The 15,704-nt window shown below is 38.6% G+C and overlaps 1 protein-coding gene across 1 annotated transcript in view; it reads left to right on the top strand.

Annotated features, from left to right (window-relative positions):
• The first annotated feature begins 532 nt into the window (after positions 1 to 532).
• Positions 533 to 15,704, top strand: part of APC (APC regulator of WNT signaling pathway) — a 94,024-nt gene continuing 78,852 nt past the window's right edge. Inside the window, exon 1 of the mRNA XM_065744257.1 lies at positions 533 to 888. The gene's annotated coding sequence lies outside the window, so the exon portion shown is untranslated. The remainder of the gene's footprint in view (positions 889 to 15,704) is intronic.

Below are 15,704 nucleotides of genomic sequence, written 5' to 3'. Positions count from 1 at the left end.
GCTTCATAACAAGTCTCAGTGAGGAGCTCCGGGATGGCAATGCTAGCGTAAAGATTTCTTTGGGACTGAGGTTGGGGAGGACGGCTCAGAGATTAACTATTCTTTGCTGCCAAGTAGCAGTGCTTATGGCAGTGATCACTGAGCACAACGAGTACATGCTGATAGAGAAGCACGTGCTCCAAGAGGAAACCGCCTCGCTGGCCTTCCAGACTGCCTGCAGGGGAAGGTGATGGCACAGATGCGGGCTAAGGGCACACATATCCCGTTCTACCATCAACTTCTGCACCCCTGCACCCGAGGAAACGGCATGGAGCAGCAGGTGGGCAGGGCAAGGCTCTCCATCAGACGGCGGAGGCACACGGTACGGCCCCGTTCCCGCGCCAGGCCCCGCCCCGCTGATGGCCGCGCCCCCCCGGCAGGTGCGCGCCGTCCGGCGGGGGCGGATGCCCTCCCGCCTCCGCGCATGCGCCTCGCCGCCGCAGCTGGGGTTTCTTCGTCTGAGCCTGCGCGCTCCCTTCTACCCTCGGGCGAGATGGCGGCGAGGAGAGTGGTCCGGGGTAGCGAGTGAGGGGGGCGGCTGGGAGCCGGGGCGGCGGGCGGAGGGCCCCAGCGCGCCCGAGGGGAGACGGCTGTCCTGCGGGGGCTGGGTCCGTGCAGAGCTTGGGAAGGAGGCTGGGGCCGCCCGTAGGTCGCCGCGGGAATGGGGATCTGGGGAGACGGGGCAGGGTCCGGCCCTCGCCGGTGAGGAGGGGAGCAGTCACCGCGCCGCGTATGCGCGCCCTTCGGCCGCCGCTTGAGGCCGCCCCGGGGGTCCGCTTCGTGGGTCCGCGGCGGGACGCGTCGAGGAGCCGCGGCGGCGCTGCCGGGCGGGCGGAGCGAGGCGGACAGGTGAGTATCCTGCCCGCTTCCCCGGGCCGCAGCTCTTCCTACCCTTCTCCCCTAAAGCGCGCGGTCCTGCTCCCCGCTTGCTGTTTGCCTGCGGCGCACGCTCCGGGTGGGGACTGCCTCCTTTAGATGTTGGCCCCCCTCTCCCCTAAGCCTGGTCGTGGGTTGTTGCAGAGCCGTTAGTAGCAGTAGTGTTGTGTGGTGTGACTTTACTTCACGGCGTTGAACTTAAAAATCTGCCCCAAAGTATTCAGAGACTTGGTGACTGAAATGCTGCCAGAATAGGAAGGCAGGGGTAGCAAGGCCCACTGACTGGTTCTGGGAAAGAGCTCATCAGCTCTCTTCCTTTAAAAGGTTTGAAGTCCTTAACCTGCAAAAACCTTTCTGTAGCTGTTAGGTTAGCCTTTCTCATCAAAGAGAAGGCTCCAGGGAGACATAATTGTGGCCTTCCAGTACTTGAGGGAAGCTTACAACCAGGATGAAGACTGGCTTTCTAGATAGGCAGATAGGACAAGAAATTAAGGCTTTAAACTAAAAGGGGGAGTGTTTATTAGATTTTAGGAGGAAATTCTTTAAAGAGTGGTAAAGCACTGGAACAGGTTGCCTAGAGAAGCTGGGGATGCCCCATCCCCAGTGACTTTCAAAGCTAGGTTGGATGAGGCCCTGCGCAGTCTGATCTAGTGAGTGGCAGCCCTGCCCATGGCATGGATGGACTTTGATATCTCTTCCGTCCCAAGCCAGTCTAATATTCAGTCTGCAGGGGCTTTTTCAATTGCTTCCTTTCATACCAAGAAGTTAAGAGACTTGAGGTGAGGGGTAGATATGTACAGGTGTGACTAAACAGTAGTTGTCGAAGTCATTCTAGCTTCTACTGGTGTTTGTAGTTTCAGAAGTGTTTTAATTTAGGGAGAAAATGTCCAGATTTGAGTAAATGATGACTTCACAGTGTAACCACAGAGTAATAGAGGAGCAGAGATGCAGATTTACTCAACTGTGTAATGACTTGTTTGCTGTTGCCCTGCCTCCCTTAATAATTATGAACAATGTGATAGTAGTGGCCTGTAAAACTAGGAAGACAAGCATTTTGTAGAGCTGTCCTGGAAACTCAACTTCTCAAAAACTAAAGCTTTATGAAAGCTGATTTCACATAAATACTTCTTCCAACTACCAAGTGAACAGGGGATTTTTTTTTTTCTGTGCACTAGTGAAAAAGCACTAGTTTGGAAGTGGTTGTAACTTAAGTTTTGGTGAGAGCTGAGTAAGATTAGATCACTAATTGAAAGAAGAGCAGAACTTTTTCTTTTCAGGTGCTGTAATCTTATCTGAAGGAATTTGTATGAATGCCAAATGGTTTTATCCAGTCCTGAACACAGAAAAATCATTACTCATCTTACAGAGAATGTCACAAGATTGAGGAATCATTGAATGTCTTTGACTGGAAAGGACCTTCAAGACTGCCCAGTTTCATTCCCCTGCCTTGGGCAGGGTTGGTGCCCGCTAGATGGTGCTGCCCAGGGCCCCATCCAGCCTGCTCTTGACCACTTGAAGGGATGGGGCATCCATAGCTTCTCTGGTCAGCCTGTGCCAGTGTCTCACCACCCTCTGAGTGAAGATTTTTCTACTAACATCTAATATAAATCTCCCCTTGCCCTATCACTATCAGACTGTGTAAAAAGGCCTACCTATTTATATGATGGCTTTTGTTGCCATTTCTCCCTTCTCATTTATCAGAGGGGTACAGTCTCCTTAGCCTTTATTTTTTTTATTAATGTACCTGTAGAATTCCTTTCTATTTTTCACACCTCTTTCCAGGCTACTCATCCCTGCTTCCACTACTTTTTCTTCTGTTCCCTCATTTGAACAGCAGGTGCTTCCTCAGCCACAACAGTTTCCTGCCTCCCCTGCTCAGTTTCTTATGCTTGGGAGGTGGAGAGCTTTTTTGTGCCCAGAAAGGTGTCCTTAAAGAGTTGCTAGCTCTGCTTTGTTATTTTGTCTCTAAGGACAGCTTCTCAGGGAATCTCATCCAGTAATTCCTTAAACTGATGGAGTTTTACTTTTCTGAAGTTCAGAATCGTGACTTAGCTCTTTGGCAGGCCTGTGTTCCTTGAGATCATGGTTCAGTGTTTCTTGGTATGTGTCTTTTCCTGTATTTATGATGAGGACTGTAGAATAGTTCCACCATGGAGGGGGGAAGAAAAACTTTGCAGTAGTGAGTATTTAGGCTCCTTGAGTGCATTACATTCCAGAAGCAATCATAAATGGATTATTTGGTATAAGTTTTTATACTGAATTGTATAATGAAAGCAACAAGCCAGAATTCTCTAAATTCAATTTCTAATATACTTGATGATTTTATTTCTAAATATGCATAGTAAATGCTATTGAGAACAAAAATGTGCCTTAAGAAATGCAATGAAATACATGCTCAAGTACATTCAGTTTGGATACTCAAGCATCTGTTGCACAAAATGTCAAGTAACTAATGTCACAGTTGCAGTTTCTTAGATTGTTAAACTGCAGTGCCATCATCAATGTGCTGTGTCATAGAGTGCACAAATCTTTAGATACTCAATTTAAATTAGTATTATTGTTAAATTAATTGCTCTTAGCAAGCGTCTATATTTTGTGTTGATGGTACCTCATGGCTGCTTTGAAAAATATATATGTATTTGTGTATATAAATATACTTTCTGTATAGACTGCTAGAACCTTCTTATCTAAATCTTTTGTGTAAAGGAGTTGTCCAGTTATGTTTAAAACTAAATTGAATAGTGAAACTTAATCCTATAATTGAAGAAGAAAGGAAAAAATTGGTTTGATCAATTTTAACTAGACTAAAATTCTTAACTTAGAACAGCCCAAACTAGCTTCATTTACTCTACAGCAGTTAACTTATTTTAAGCAGCTGAGTAATTAGTAAATTGTTCATGTGAGTGTTATATGTGCTTTTAGAAATATGTTATGGTAGGGGATTCTGAAATATCAGGAGTGGCATGTGAAAGCATAGCACTGATTTATGGATCTCATAATTCTGCAAACTAAACTACGGAAGTTATTTTGTGGCATTATACAGTGGAATTCTATTAATTTTGTCTTTACTAACCCTATCTGAAGCTCAATGTGCGGATTGTTTTTTTGTTGTGTTTAGGCCTTACATTCTTTGAACTGTTATCTTGGAGGATAGAAAGCAATGCCTTTTTTTCTTTGTATCTGATTAAGTTTTCATAGTATCCTTTTGTCGTGGTTCTATGATTTTTGGTATTGATATTCCACATCATAACATCATGTAGTGCATTTAGAGTTAAAGAGTTAATGTTCCAGCTCTGTGGATCATCGATAGTTCCAGGTGTACCTGTCTCAGAAGAGAAGAACTCACTCCCCAGAGGACTTTGCGATGCTTTGCGTTCTTACGTGTTTCCGCTCAGAGGGAAAGATAAAAACTGTCTGCGGTCACGGGACGCTCTCTTTCCTTTGGGATGGACTCAGCAGTGGGTGCTTGCTGAGCGTTAGCGTAAGGCCTTCAGTTTATCAGACACTCTCTCTTGCTCAGTTTATTTGATTGATTAGCTTTAATTCCAATTATATTGCATTATATTGTGTTTTGTTTTATATTGTTTTATTTAGTAAATTAGCTTTCCTTCTCAGATCGTTGCTGCTGTTTTGTTTCTAGGCCCTTTTCCCTTTCCCCCTTCCTCTTTCCCAGGTCATGGGTCCGTAGGTCCCCCACACCAATTGTCGCGGAACCGGGCCAAACCAGCCAGTAAACTGTTGACACCTTTTTAGTAACATTTATGATGTTGGCTGAGTAAGCAGTGGGTGAGTGGACTGCAGTTACATAGATAAACAACTTGGTGAGGATAATGTAGACCACTAACCTTTCATATGAGAAGGAAAAAAGTGCATCTTAACGATTATCTTATGAGCTAAGTTTTCATTGATATCTCCACTGTGAGTTTAAACAACATGAAGTTGAATATGCAAGAACTCAGCTTGGAAATTGGAATCCAATGGTTGTAACTAATTTTCAAATAGATACTCTAGTAATTTGCTGTTCAAATTCATATTATTTTCACTATCCACTTCAAGTTGTACTACAGGTGCTCTTAGCTTTGAATCCTGTTTCACGTACTCCCCTTCTAATGATCTAATGTCTAATCCTGTTACAATTTTGATTCTGATTAACTTCAGTTTTGACTACAACTTGTGTTGTTAAGACAGTGATAAAATAGCTTGTGTGCTGTTGTGGAACTTTGCTTGCTGGACAATTGTCATACATTTTTTAGTTAAAAGTCTGCATCTTATTGTTTAAGTTGTAGCTGGAGAATGAAGTTATCAGGCAGGAAATACAGAAATTATAGACCTCTAATGTTTAATGAGGATAGTATTTTTTCAGTTGAAAAAAAATGGTTAGGTTTCATTACCTCCATATGCTACTGTAACAATAGTTCTACTGTTAACTAATAGTTCTACTACTGCCTGTTTGTCATGATCACCAGACTAGTATATAACAGACTTGTGTACCAGAGATTAATAGAGCTCGATGAATATTTTCATTTTTATTTTCTTGTTTAAATATTAGCTAGTAGAAATGAAAATTTTAGAAAAGTGAATGTTCTTTGAGAGTGGAGAGGCTTCTTTTTGCCTTTATATCCATGTGGATTTTCAGAAGGTGAGAAGTAAAATCAAATGAGTATCTTTTGAATTAGTTGTTAGTGCAAGAAGTAGTTTTATTTATGGAAATGGTAATCTAAGTAATGAAAATTTTCGAACATTAGTAGCATTTTGAGGTGTATGAAAAGTACTGTTTTCTTGGATGCACTTGAATCACAAATTGATATAATGTTAATCTGTGGAGAAAGACGCCTTACTTGGGTAGACTTTGTAATCCAGAATAAAAATAATTTAGGCTTGTGTTAAATAAATGTAATGATCTTGTCCATGTTTTACGGGCTAGTTTGACCTAGTTCCATGACAATTGGTGCGGGGGACCCACGGACCCATGACCTGGGAAAGGGAAGGAGGAAAGGGAAAAGGGCCTAGAAACAAAACAGTGGCAATGATCTGAGGAGGAAAGCTAATTTACTAAATAAGATATCAGAAAGCAAAATAACACAATATAATATAATTGGAATTGAAGCTAATAAATCAAATAAAATGAGCAAGAGAGTGTCCGATAAACTGAAGGCCTTACGCTAACGCTGAAGGCGGACGGCAGCGAGCACCCACTGCTGAGTCCATCCCGAAGGAAAGAGAGCGTCCCGTGACCGCAGACAGTTTTTATCTTTCCCTCTGAGTGGAAACACGTAAGAATGCAAAGCATCGCAGAGTCCTCTGGGGAGTGTAGTTCTTCTCTTCTGAGACAGGTATACCTGGAACTATTGATGATCCACAGAGCTGGAGCATTAACTCTTTAACTCTAAATGCACTACATGATGTTATGAAGTGGAATACCAGTACCAAAAATCATAAAACCATGACTGATGTCCCTCTTAATATTGTGAATTCTTCTGTAAGTATGAAGTCTTTATTCTTTATCTGTTGTAGAATCTGCGTCACTCCTGTGACACAGTGAAGCACCACATAATGTTTAGTGAGATTAATTTTCTTCTTGTGAAAGTTGCACTTTTTCTGGAAATTTGATGTAAGTAAAAAGCTTATTTATGCAGTTTATGCTGTGAGTGTTGGTTGCTTTAAATAGATTCTGTGGGGAACTGAGTTTTGGATGAATTTGCCTGTTAATAGGCTGGCCTTTTTGTAGTAACTGCCATGTTGGGAGAACTGGAAGGAAACTAGAACTTCTCATTGTTCTGTAACAAGAGTGCAAAGAAATCATGAAAGGATAAATTGTGTGAAGTTAGCTCTCCTTTTATTAACTGAATAAGGTTTTCAAGATCACATGAGCTTTTTCTCTTCTCTAAAACACTTGCTATGGAGATCCCGTATTGTGGCTGTTCTTCCACTTGAAGGGCTTTGGTTAAACTGTTTGGAGCTGTGCAGTGCTTTTCTTAAACTGTAATGTTATATATGCAAAGCATTTGTTTCTCAAATATATATTGAGAGAAAAATTCCAAGTTAACATATATAGAATTTGAACAGAACCTCATTTGTATTCCTTACATGTACCTATTCTTATCTCAGAGCTTGACATGTAGTTAGAATTTATATATTATTTTATAACTTGGACATACTTTGCAGCTTTTTTTTTGAGTAAGAATTTCATCTTTTTTTAATTTAAATTGAAATTCTTTTGAAAAATGAGAAACATTGCCCCCAAGCTCCTCTGACTTTTGTTAACAGTTTTTGCTAGAGTTTGTATTTATAGGAAAAGCTTCCTGTTTCAGTAGTGGAGTGACTTCTGTCAAATAAAAGACATTTGAAGTCTTGACAGAGTAGGACCTAGAGGTGTCACTATATATACTGAAGTGGATTCCTACTCCATGTTTTCTCTTGTGGCATATATCTTGTATGGGAATATTTTTCTTTACTGCTTTTTGGGAATATGGAAAAGTCTTAGTATGAGTAAACAGGCAAATAGGGTTCAAACATAGTAGTGAGAATCAAATGTGCTGTAATACTGAGTAGTATTCTTATAGCTTTAGTTGAAATTACCCATCAGACTTGTATCTGATTTATGTTTTGTTTGGTGAAAGTACTGTGAACTTGAACACAGATTTTGTACTTAGGTAAATACAGCAGCAAAGTTCGGAGTCCATGTTGCTACTTTGTTATCCTTGCAGAAACATCATTCTGATGTGAACAAAATGTTACCACAACAGAGTTATTACTAGTAGTCTCTCCACATTGCTGGAACCAGAAGGATTGGGTTTGTGTTGTAATTATTTCCTAGAAGTCCAGGGGTATTAAAAAAATAAAAAGGAAATGCAGCACAGCATGAAGTGAGCTGACATTCCAGCCCTGCAATGATGATAAAAAAAAATTTTCAGCTAACAGTTTGTCATAAATGCTTTGTAATGACCTTTGACTTTCTCTATTAGAACAGTTCTCTTTGTAATTCAGCAGCTGTAATAATGGTTTGTTGTAAGTAGCTGGTAGAGCAGCATTGTGGATGTTAAGTTCTTGATGAGCATCTCATCTTGCAGCTGAGCTCTGTCCTCAGAACAGATATGTCAAGTTTGTGCAGTTTGTGATGTTTTTTATGCCAGTTATGCCTGTATATGAAGGAGATTATATGAAAAACTGTTGATGGTTAAGAGCAGTTAGATTGTGATTGAGAGGCTGAGGAGTGTGCTACAGAACAAGCGCACTGAAAAACTGAGGTGAGTATACAACTGCACCTGCATTTCAGTGCTTTTATTTGATGAGTGAGTAAGTTTTAGTTACTACTTCTTTAAAGCATACACCTGAGGACCAAATTTCACAACTTAAGGAGCAGTAGCATGTGCTATTGTATTAGGACTACATAATGAAATAGTTCTTTTTGTGTGTATATAGGTTCTGTGTGAGGGAATAGAATAACCTTTTCACCTCAGTCTTATCTACTGCTTGTTTTGTATATAAACTACTGACAAGATAGATGCAAATTCTAGGATGCTCTGCTGTGTAGTTATGTTCTTGTAACTTTCTTTGGGTATATTCGAGAACATGTGAAGGATATCCTAGGTCATAGATTTATCATGTTGATATTTCCTTAGTGGCATTGGAATACAGTTATGTAAGAGTCCACTATTTTACTTGTTACTGTTATAGTTGCTCCTGTGATCAAGACTTCTAGTAATGTGATATAACAACTTCTATTTGAATGATAATAGAAACAATGAAACATTCAATTATCATTGTTAGTTTAAATATTAAAAATGTTTATGTATCTAAAAATTGGGAATCAGAATTGCCTAATTTATTAAATAGTTAATTTCATTCCTTGCTGTTCTGAAGTATCTGTAAATGTTTTATTAGAAAGCAGAATCATTCATTTTTTTTAAATTCATATGAATTAACTGGATCTTCTTTCAACAAAAGTTATCTCCATTGCTCTGTGTATTTTCTATAGAATGAGATTCTTTAGACTGTGAAACAAATTTACTTTTTGAAGACAAAGCAAAATAGTTTGATTTAAATTTCATATTCTTACTAAGCTGTATTGTATGTGTGTAGTGTCTTATGAAAATATCTGGATTAATCAGATTTAGGACCACCAGCATGAGAAACATGTGGAGTTATTTGAATGGATGCACTTGAGGGCCACAGAGATGGTCAGAGTGCTGGAGCCTGTCTTCTGTGAAGGCTGGCTGAGGGGGCCAGGTTTTTTCAATCTGGAGAAAGGAGGCTGTGGGGAGATGGGGAGACATCATTCTGGAGTTCCAGTATTTAAAGAGAATGCACAAGGAATTTTTTTTTTTTTTACATGGGTAGGTAGTGGTAGAAGGACAAATGGAAGGGAAATAACTTTAAACTGAAGTGTGGGAGATTTAGGGTAAATATCAGGGAAATTTTTTACCCAGAATGTGTTGAGGTGCTGGAACTGGCTGCCTGGAGAAGCAGTGGATGCCCCAGCTCTGGAGATGTTCAAGACCTGGTTGGATGGGATCCTGAGCAGTTTGAGCTAGTGCCTGATGCAGTGGTTGGCAACTCTGTGTATTGCAGAAGGGTTGTAACTCAGTAGTCTCTGTGGTCCTTCCCAACCCAATCTGATTCTGTGATTGTGATGGCATGTCATAATAGCATTGTCCATGTAGGCTTAAGTTCAGATGTGAGTCCTGAAAAAAACTTCCACTCGGCTTCAAGTTGCTGACATCTCAGTGTAATACTGCCAGAGTCCATTTGTTTAATCTGTGCTAGTCAAACTGATTTTTTTTTTTCCGGTAGGTATTTTCAAAACAGATACATCTAGTATCAGGTGCATTTTAGAAAATATAGTTGAAAACATTTTTTTGTGCAATTAAATGCTGAGTTCTAGTTCCAAAACTTTGAAGTATTGTTCTGCTTAATGCTTTGTGAAGGCCTGAGGAAGTGGATGACAGTATACTTGCCTATTCGCTACAAATATATATCCTGTAGATAATTTGATCTTTGTATCATGTTGCAGTTTACGTATTTTAGTGAATATGTTGTCTGTTTCATCTTCTAGCTCAGTGAAGGCATCAGCTAGATACGTGCTTCGTTTTTTCATCAGAAGGAAAAATAAACAGCCATTCCTAAGGAGAAGTGTATATTCTGTGAGTTCTGTTATAGTCTTCTTCCAGCTCAGTGCTTGCTTCAGGGAGGAATTCTCCAACTTGTCTTTACTGTCTGAAATAGAAAATTTCCATTTATGGTGCACAAAGCATGAAGTCAAAGGGCTAAGTAGATGCAGTCATTTGTTACTGTATTAGAAAGTGTACAAGACTGATGTTGTTTTGAACTATAACTTTTTGTTCTTTGTTTTTTAGTGTGAGGGAGAAACAGGTTTAGGTATTCAAATTAGACATTTCACAAAGGAAGCACTGTAAATGCCTTGAATAATGGAGTTTTTGGAGTTAAATGTTTGCATTGTCACTGAAATTTTTTTTGCAGCTTCTTACTGGCTGCTCAGAAAGTTCTGTGTTCACAATCTCTGCTCTTTCTAAGCTGTTTCCCACAGAATTTGCAAACCCAAGGGTTCCTGTAAAGTCATCTTTATTTGTACTAATTATGAGAGATTTAGTTATGAATTTTGGTAAAATTGTTGGCTGTCAGCAAGTGCAATAAATGAGAATCTATACTACAGAAAACAAATACTTTTATTTTAGAACTTACTTTTGGTGTCAGTAGCCTTATTTACAGTTTTGGAGTGAGCATACTTGGTGCCAGTAATTTTGACAGTGTAATTGGTGCCTATCATTGCCACAAAGGCAATATCAGTAGGCAGTGTGGAGGCAAGGCTCTGAGACTGACAGAATGACAGTATTACTTCCATATTGTTGCTTTTAACACAAAACTGAATTGACTTTTTTTAGAGGTTTTCATATTTTCCCCTATTTCAGCAAAATTAAGTGTTGGGATTTTGTTCTCTATTATCCAAACTGTTCAAATACAACTCCTTCATTTTATAGGACTCTTAATTCTAGCCCAGTCAAGTAGAGTGGTGATTCAGACTTCTGTGAAATTAAGATTTCCACAATTGCAAGAACAGAAAACAGGAGTTCCTGTTTTCTTCTAACATTTTTCTACTTTTTGGACTTTGTTAATGTGATTTCTTTGGAAACAGGAGGTCTTAATAGAAATATAAGCTGAAAAAGGACTTTAGCTATTGAACATTATCCTTTGGTTCCAAATATAGCTTATTTCTTCATATGTATTATGTTCTTCAGTTTAAATTCTATGTACTGAGTATGCCTCAGTGCCAAAATAGGATAATGATACAAAATTCAATTGTGTAAATCTCTAAATATTGTTCACCATCAGCTCCAAAAACTTTGAAGATCTGGAACTCAGTTTGGAATCAGTGAAACAGTTCTTGTTTTCACTTGGGTGTCATTCTGATTGCTTCTGGGTCACCAGGAAACACAGTGCGCCTCAGTACCAGCTCATAAATAAATGTGGTTATTATATTGTTGTAGGATATTAGAATATCCTTTAAAATTTACTGTGTACGCAGTAGATCTGTACTTGTATTCAGTTAGACTTTGCTTACCATTGTGTTAATATATGCAAGTGCTATCATGTAGCCAGAATATTATGAGAGTTCTAGTTAGTTAATATAAGACTAATAGGATGTTTGAATTGGCATGGAATTAGGTCTCTGACAAAAGATTTAGATGCCAGTCTAAGTGATGGCTTGTTAATTAAATGTCTAACTGTCTTTGTTAAGACCTTGAGAACTAGACTTGATTCGTAAAGCCTTTTCCAAAAAATGTTTCAAGTGCTAGAAACTGAAAAGAAAGAATTGAATAGAGAGACTTTGTCTTCCTCTAAAACCAGTGGATTTGTGTATTGCTTTATTTGCATGAAAAAGTGCATGACTGTCTTTACTATTCCAAGTCTCTCTTAATTTTACTTGTAAGCAAGATGTCCAGATCTTTTCTTTACTTATGAAATAGGGCCTTCAATGATACAAAGGTAGAGAAGAGTCCATATGGCATTCTAGTGTGGATGCATCAAGGAAGACTTGTAAGTAGTTGACAGTGAAGCATGGTGATAATTTGATATATTATTAAAATTACTTGGGTGTTTTTGAATGTTTTATCTAACATTTTTTTTAAGAGTATTGGAAATATGAAAAGCAGCTTTGCATCTATTTTCCACTGTTATATTCATGCCTTTAATGTCAACTGCTCTGGGAGTAGGTAGCATAAAAACATCCAATTTTGTTCTTTGTTTACTGAAGTTTTTGCTGCTTCAGGCTTCTCTGACTTGTGACTTGCAAGTGTTGGAGTTCTTGCAAAGGCAGACAATTGTCCATGCAGGCATTTGACCTACATCTCTACCACTGGAAGATTTTATTCTGTTCATGTTTGTTATTAATTGTACAATAAACATACATGGATAGTGCTTTTTATCATTCTGGCTTCTGCTCTGTATGTCTCAAGTTATATTATTTTGCAAGAATCTCAGAATTAACCTATGTTAAGCAAGCCTCATGTCCTTGAAGACGTGATTCTCATCTGAAGCAACAACATTGCTTCCAGCTTTTAGACTGTTACTGGGTGTATAAGATGAAAAGTAAAGTTAACCTATGCTATCAGGGAGCTTCCTGAAAACATTTGCACTTTGGGAGGTACAAAGCAAATAAAAGAACATGACAGTATCTGCAAGAGGTAGACTTGGAGGCTTGTGCATTTGTAGCTCACTTGTCTTTTAGCAAACACATACTGGACAGCCTTTCCTGGAAATGCTTAAACGTGATGGTTGTAGTCATGCTTTAGTTTGTGACTGAAGTGTAGGTGTAACCTTCTGTGTAGTGAGTGCATGTCTGGGCACACAACAATTCCAAGCGCATCACTCATCCAGATGACTTTAATCATGTACATGTTTGCTCACATGATGAATGACTATCATGCAGTGAATGCTGTGTTACATTTTTGTGTGCGTGATAAGACATATTTGGTCACAAGAAAAAGTAAAAAATTCAGTGAAATAAAAAAAAAGCAGGAAGTGAGAAAGGCACAATTCATCCATAGTCTTAAGAGCATTTTAGTTTCTGACAGCTTTATTACTGCAGCAGGACTTTCTTCATGTGACAGAAGAGATTTTGTCAATGACTTCAGATCTTTCCTACTGTGTCATCCATGTCAGAACAGATATCTATTGTGTAGATTTCTGTGCTCTGCCCCCTGGAGTAATTAGCTTGAGAAATAACCCCTTTACATTATACTGGAAAGTGCTTAAAATTCTTGGAATCTCAGCACAAAATTTGTCATGGTAATATTTTGAGATTTTTACTTCTGTAAAATAGCATGCCTTGGTTGCTCAAGTTCAATTAGGAACGCTCATTATGAGGTGAATTTAAACTAAAATGATTTGACTTTTAACATTAAAATATAAATTCTAGCTGAGGATTCTATGTTAGTTATCACTCTTTTATAACTCTTCTATGTAAGTCAACTAAATATGCAAGCCATCTTGAGAAAGTTCTAATTATTTTTCGTGGTTTTCCTTGAAACTCAAATGTTGGAGGCTAGTGTTCTAGTTGACTTGCTTGGGGATCTTGGAAGATATCTTAATACAAGATTGAAGTACTGGGTATATATACTGGTAAATATACTCTTTTAGTACACTTAGCACCTACAGAGAACTTATAGTTTTGGTCATTTAAAGCTTTCCCTTTACCTATCTGTAGGGTTTGGCATCTGAAATAGAAAATGTAGCTGTAGTCATTGTCGTGCTTTAACTCCAGCCTGAGACTTAAAAAGAGTTGCAGTGTTACACACTTCAACTGTGTGATAGCATTGTGTGGTTTCAAGATTTCAGTGCATGCAGTTTCATTATCTTGATCGTCTAAACTGTGTAGCTGGTGGTCCTGGGTCCAAGCTGGAGAAAGGAGGCACATCTGTTCTGTAGGTATGTTGCTTCCTGAAAGCCTTATCTCTGCATTCACAGAATTTAACCTGTGGTGAAGCAAGTTCTGGTTGAGGGGGGGAAGGATTTTTAACAAGCAGTCATCCAAAACTTCATACAGTGAGACTTGACTATTATTATTGTAACACATTTGTGTGTACACAATTGCAAGGAATGTGTGTACATATATATATACATTGCAGGGAATTACAATCCTGAGGGGTTAAATCCATTCTGCATTTAAAAGCCCACCAGGTATCTGTGCTGGTCTGTATGACCTCTATTTAGAAGATACAGTCCATGAAAAAGCAGTATTCTTTAAATAATATTCTTTAAATAAATACCTTGTTTCACCTTATGGACTTAAACATGGAACAAAGTATAAGTTCCTACTGAGCTTTTGTGATTTTATTTATTACACAGTTATTAGCAAATTCAATTCCAGATTGTTTAGCTTCTGGCTATGGTATCCCTTTAAACTTGTGACACATTTTTATTAAAATATTAAAATAACATTAAAATATTGAAATATTTTCAATATACAAAACTATTAGTTTGTTGCTCTGTGATTACATTGCACTCTGTGAACCATACAGCTAAGTCCTACTTATCTGTGAGCTCTTTGTTACTTATGTACTAAAACATGGATTTTTTTTTTAGATTTTCAAGGAAAATATATGTACATTTATATCATTTACATCCTTGTAAACAATTTATTTTGTAGTGGGCAGTTTTTAGTTTAATTTTTATGTAGTTGTCATTGAAGAGCCTCTGGGGTTCAAATGCAACAGTTTAAAAGAGTGCAATTAAGAGACTCACAGCTATGATTGGGGAAGATCTTTGTGGTGTTTGTAGACCACAAAGTATTGACACAGTATTTTCTTCTTACAGCAGTCTTTAAGAATTTTTCCCTTTAGTTGCCTGTATGGAAGTTAACAGGTAGAACTTTTTCGTCTCTGCAAACATGGAAAATGATGGTTAGCATTCCTTTTTGTAAAAGGTCTTTGCTTGCAGGATTCCACAAAACTTGACCTTCTCTCCTTTTTCAGTATCCTGGGCATAGCACATGTTGATGGCCTTCAGCTAAATAGATTTTTAACTGATTTATTACTGCTAAAATGTCAGAATGCTTACAAGAAATCAGCTCTTGCATTAAGAACATCTGGTCCAAACCAAACAAAGGAAAGGCTAAAGAAGATGACTCTGAAGGAGAAAGAAAAGTAAATATTCCAACAACATGACCGAACTTCCATTTGTCAGAGTGGTATGAAGTTTGGGATGCTCACAGGTTGCCTATAATGCTCAAATAAATAACCGTGTAGTGTTGTTTTCCTTAGTAGTGACCTCTTGTCAGCCTCAGTATGCTAAGGAACTGAACCTAATTTTCCATTTGCATATGTATTCATCTATTCGACATTTGCAGATCTGAACACTATCTTACAGCTGATGCTAAATGTAAAAAAGTTGCTTTGTCATGTAATTCTGTTATGGTAGCTGTTCTGTATATGTACTCTGTTTCTTCTGCAGGGTCTGACTCTGAATCAGTCTCTGGGCAGCCAGTGACTGTGCAGCCATGGTTAAGAATATAAATCAGTCAAAAGCTGTGCTGCAGCAAAGAACAGAGTATGCCGAGGTGAAGTGTTTGCTTCTAGAAGGTCACTGTAGTGAAGACAAGACAGATCCAGAGTCAGGCACTCTTCACAAAATGAAGGGAAATATAAATTATTGACCTTTCTGTAAGTGTTTAATTTTTTTCTACTTTAGAGCCAGTTAAAGAAGAAAGGAGAAATAAGTGTACCCTGTGGAAGAGATTTTACTGTGGAACCTTTTCTCTAGAGAATCGTAGT

The sequence above is a fragment of the Cyrtonyx montezumae genome, unplaced genomic scaffold (assembly GCF_038088225.1).
Source record: "Cyrtonyx montezumae isolate F1298 unplaced genomic scaffold, pur_monq_1.0 scaffold_30, whole genome shotgun sequence".
NCBI classification, from domain to species: domain Eukaryota; kingdom Metazoa; phylum Chordata; class Aves; order Galliformes; family Odontophoridae; genus Cyrtonyx; species Cyrtonyx montezumae.
This window is presented reverse-complemented; position numbering and strand designations above follow the sequence as displayed.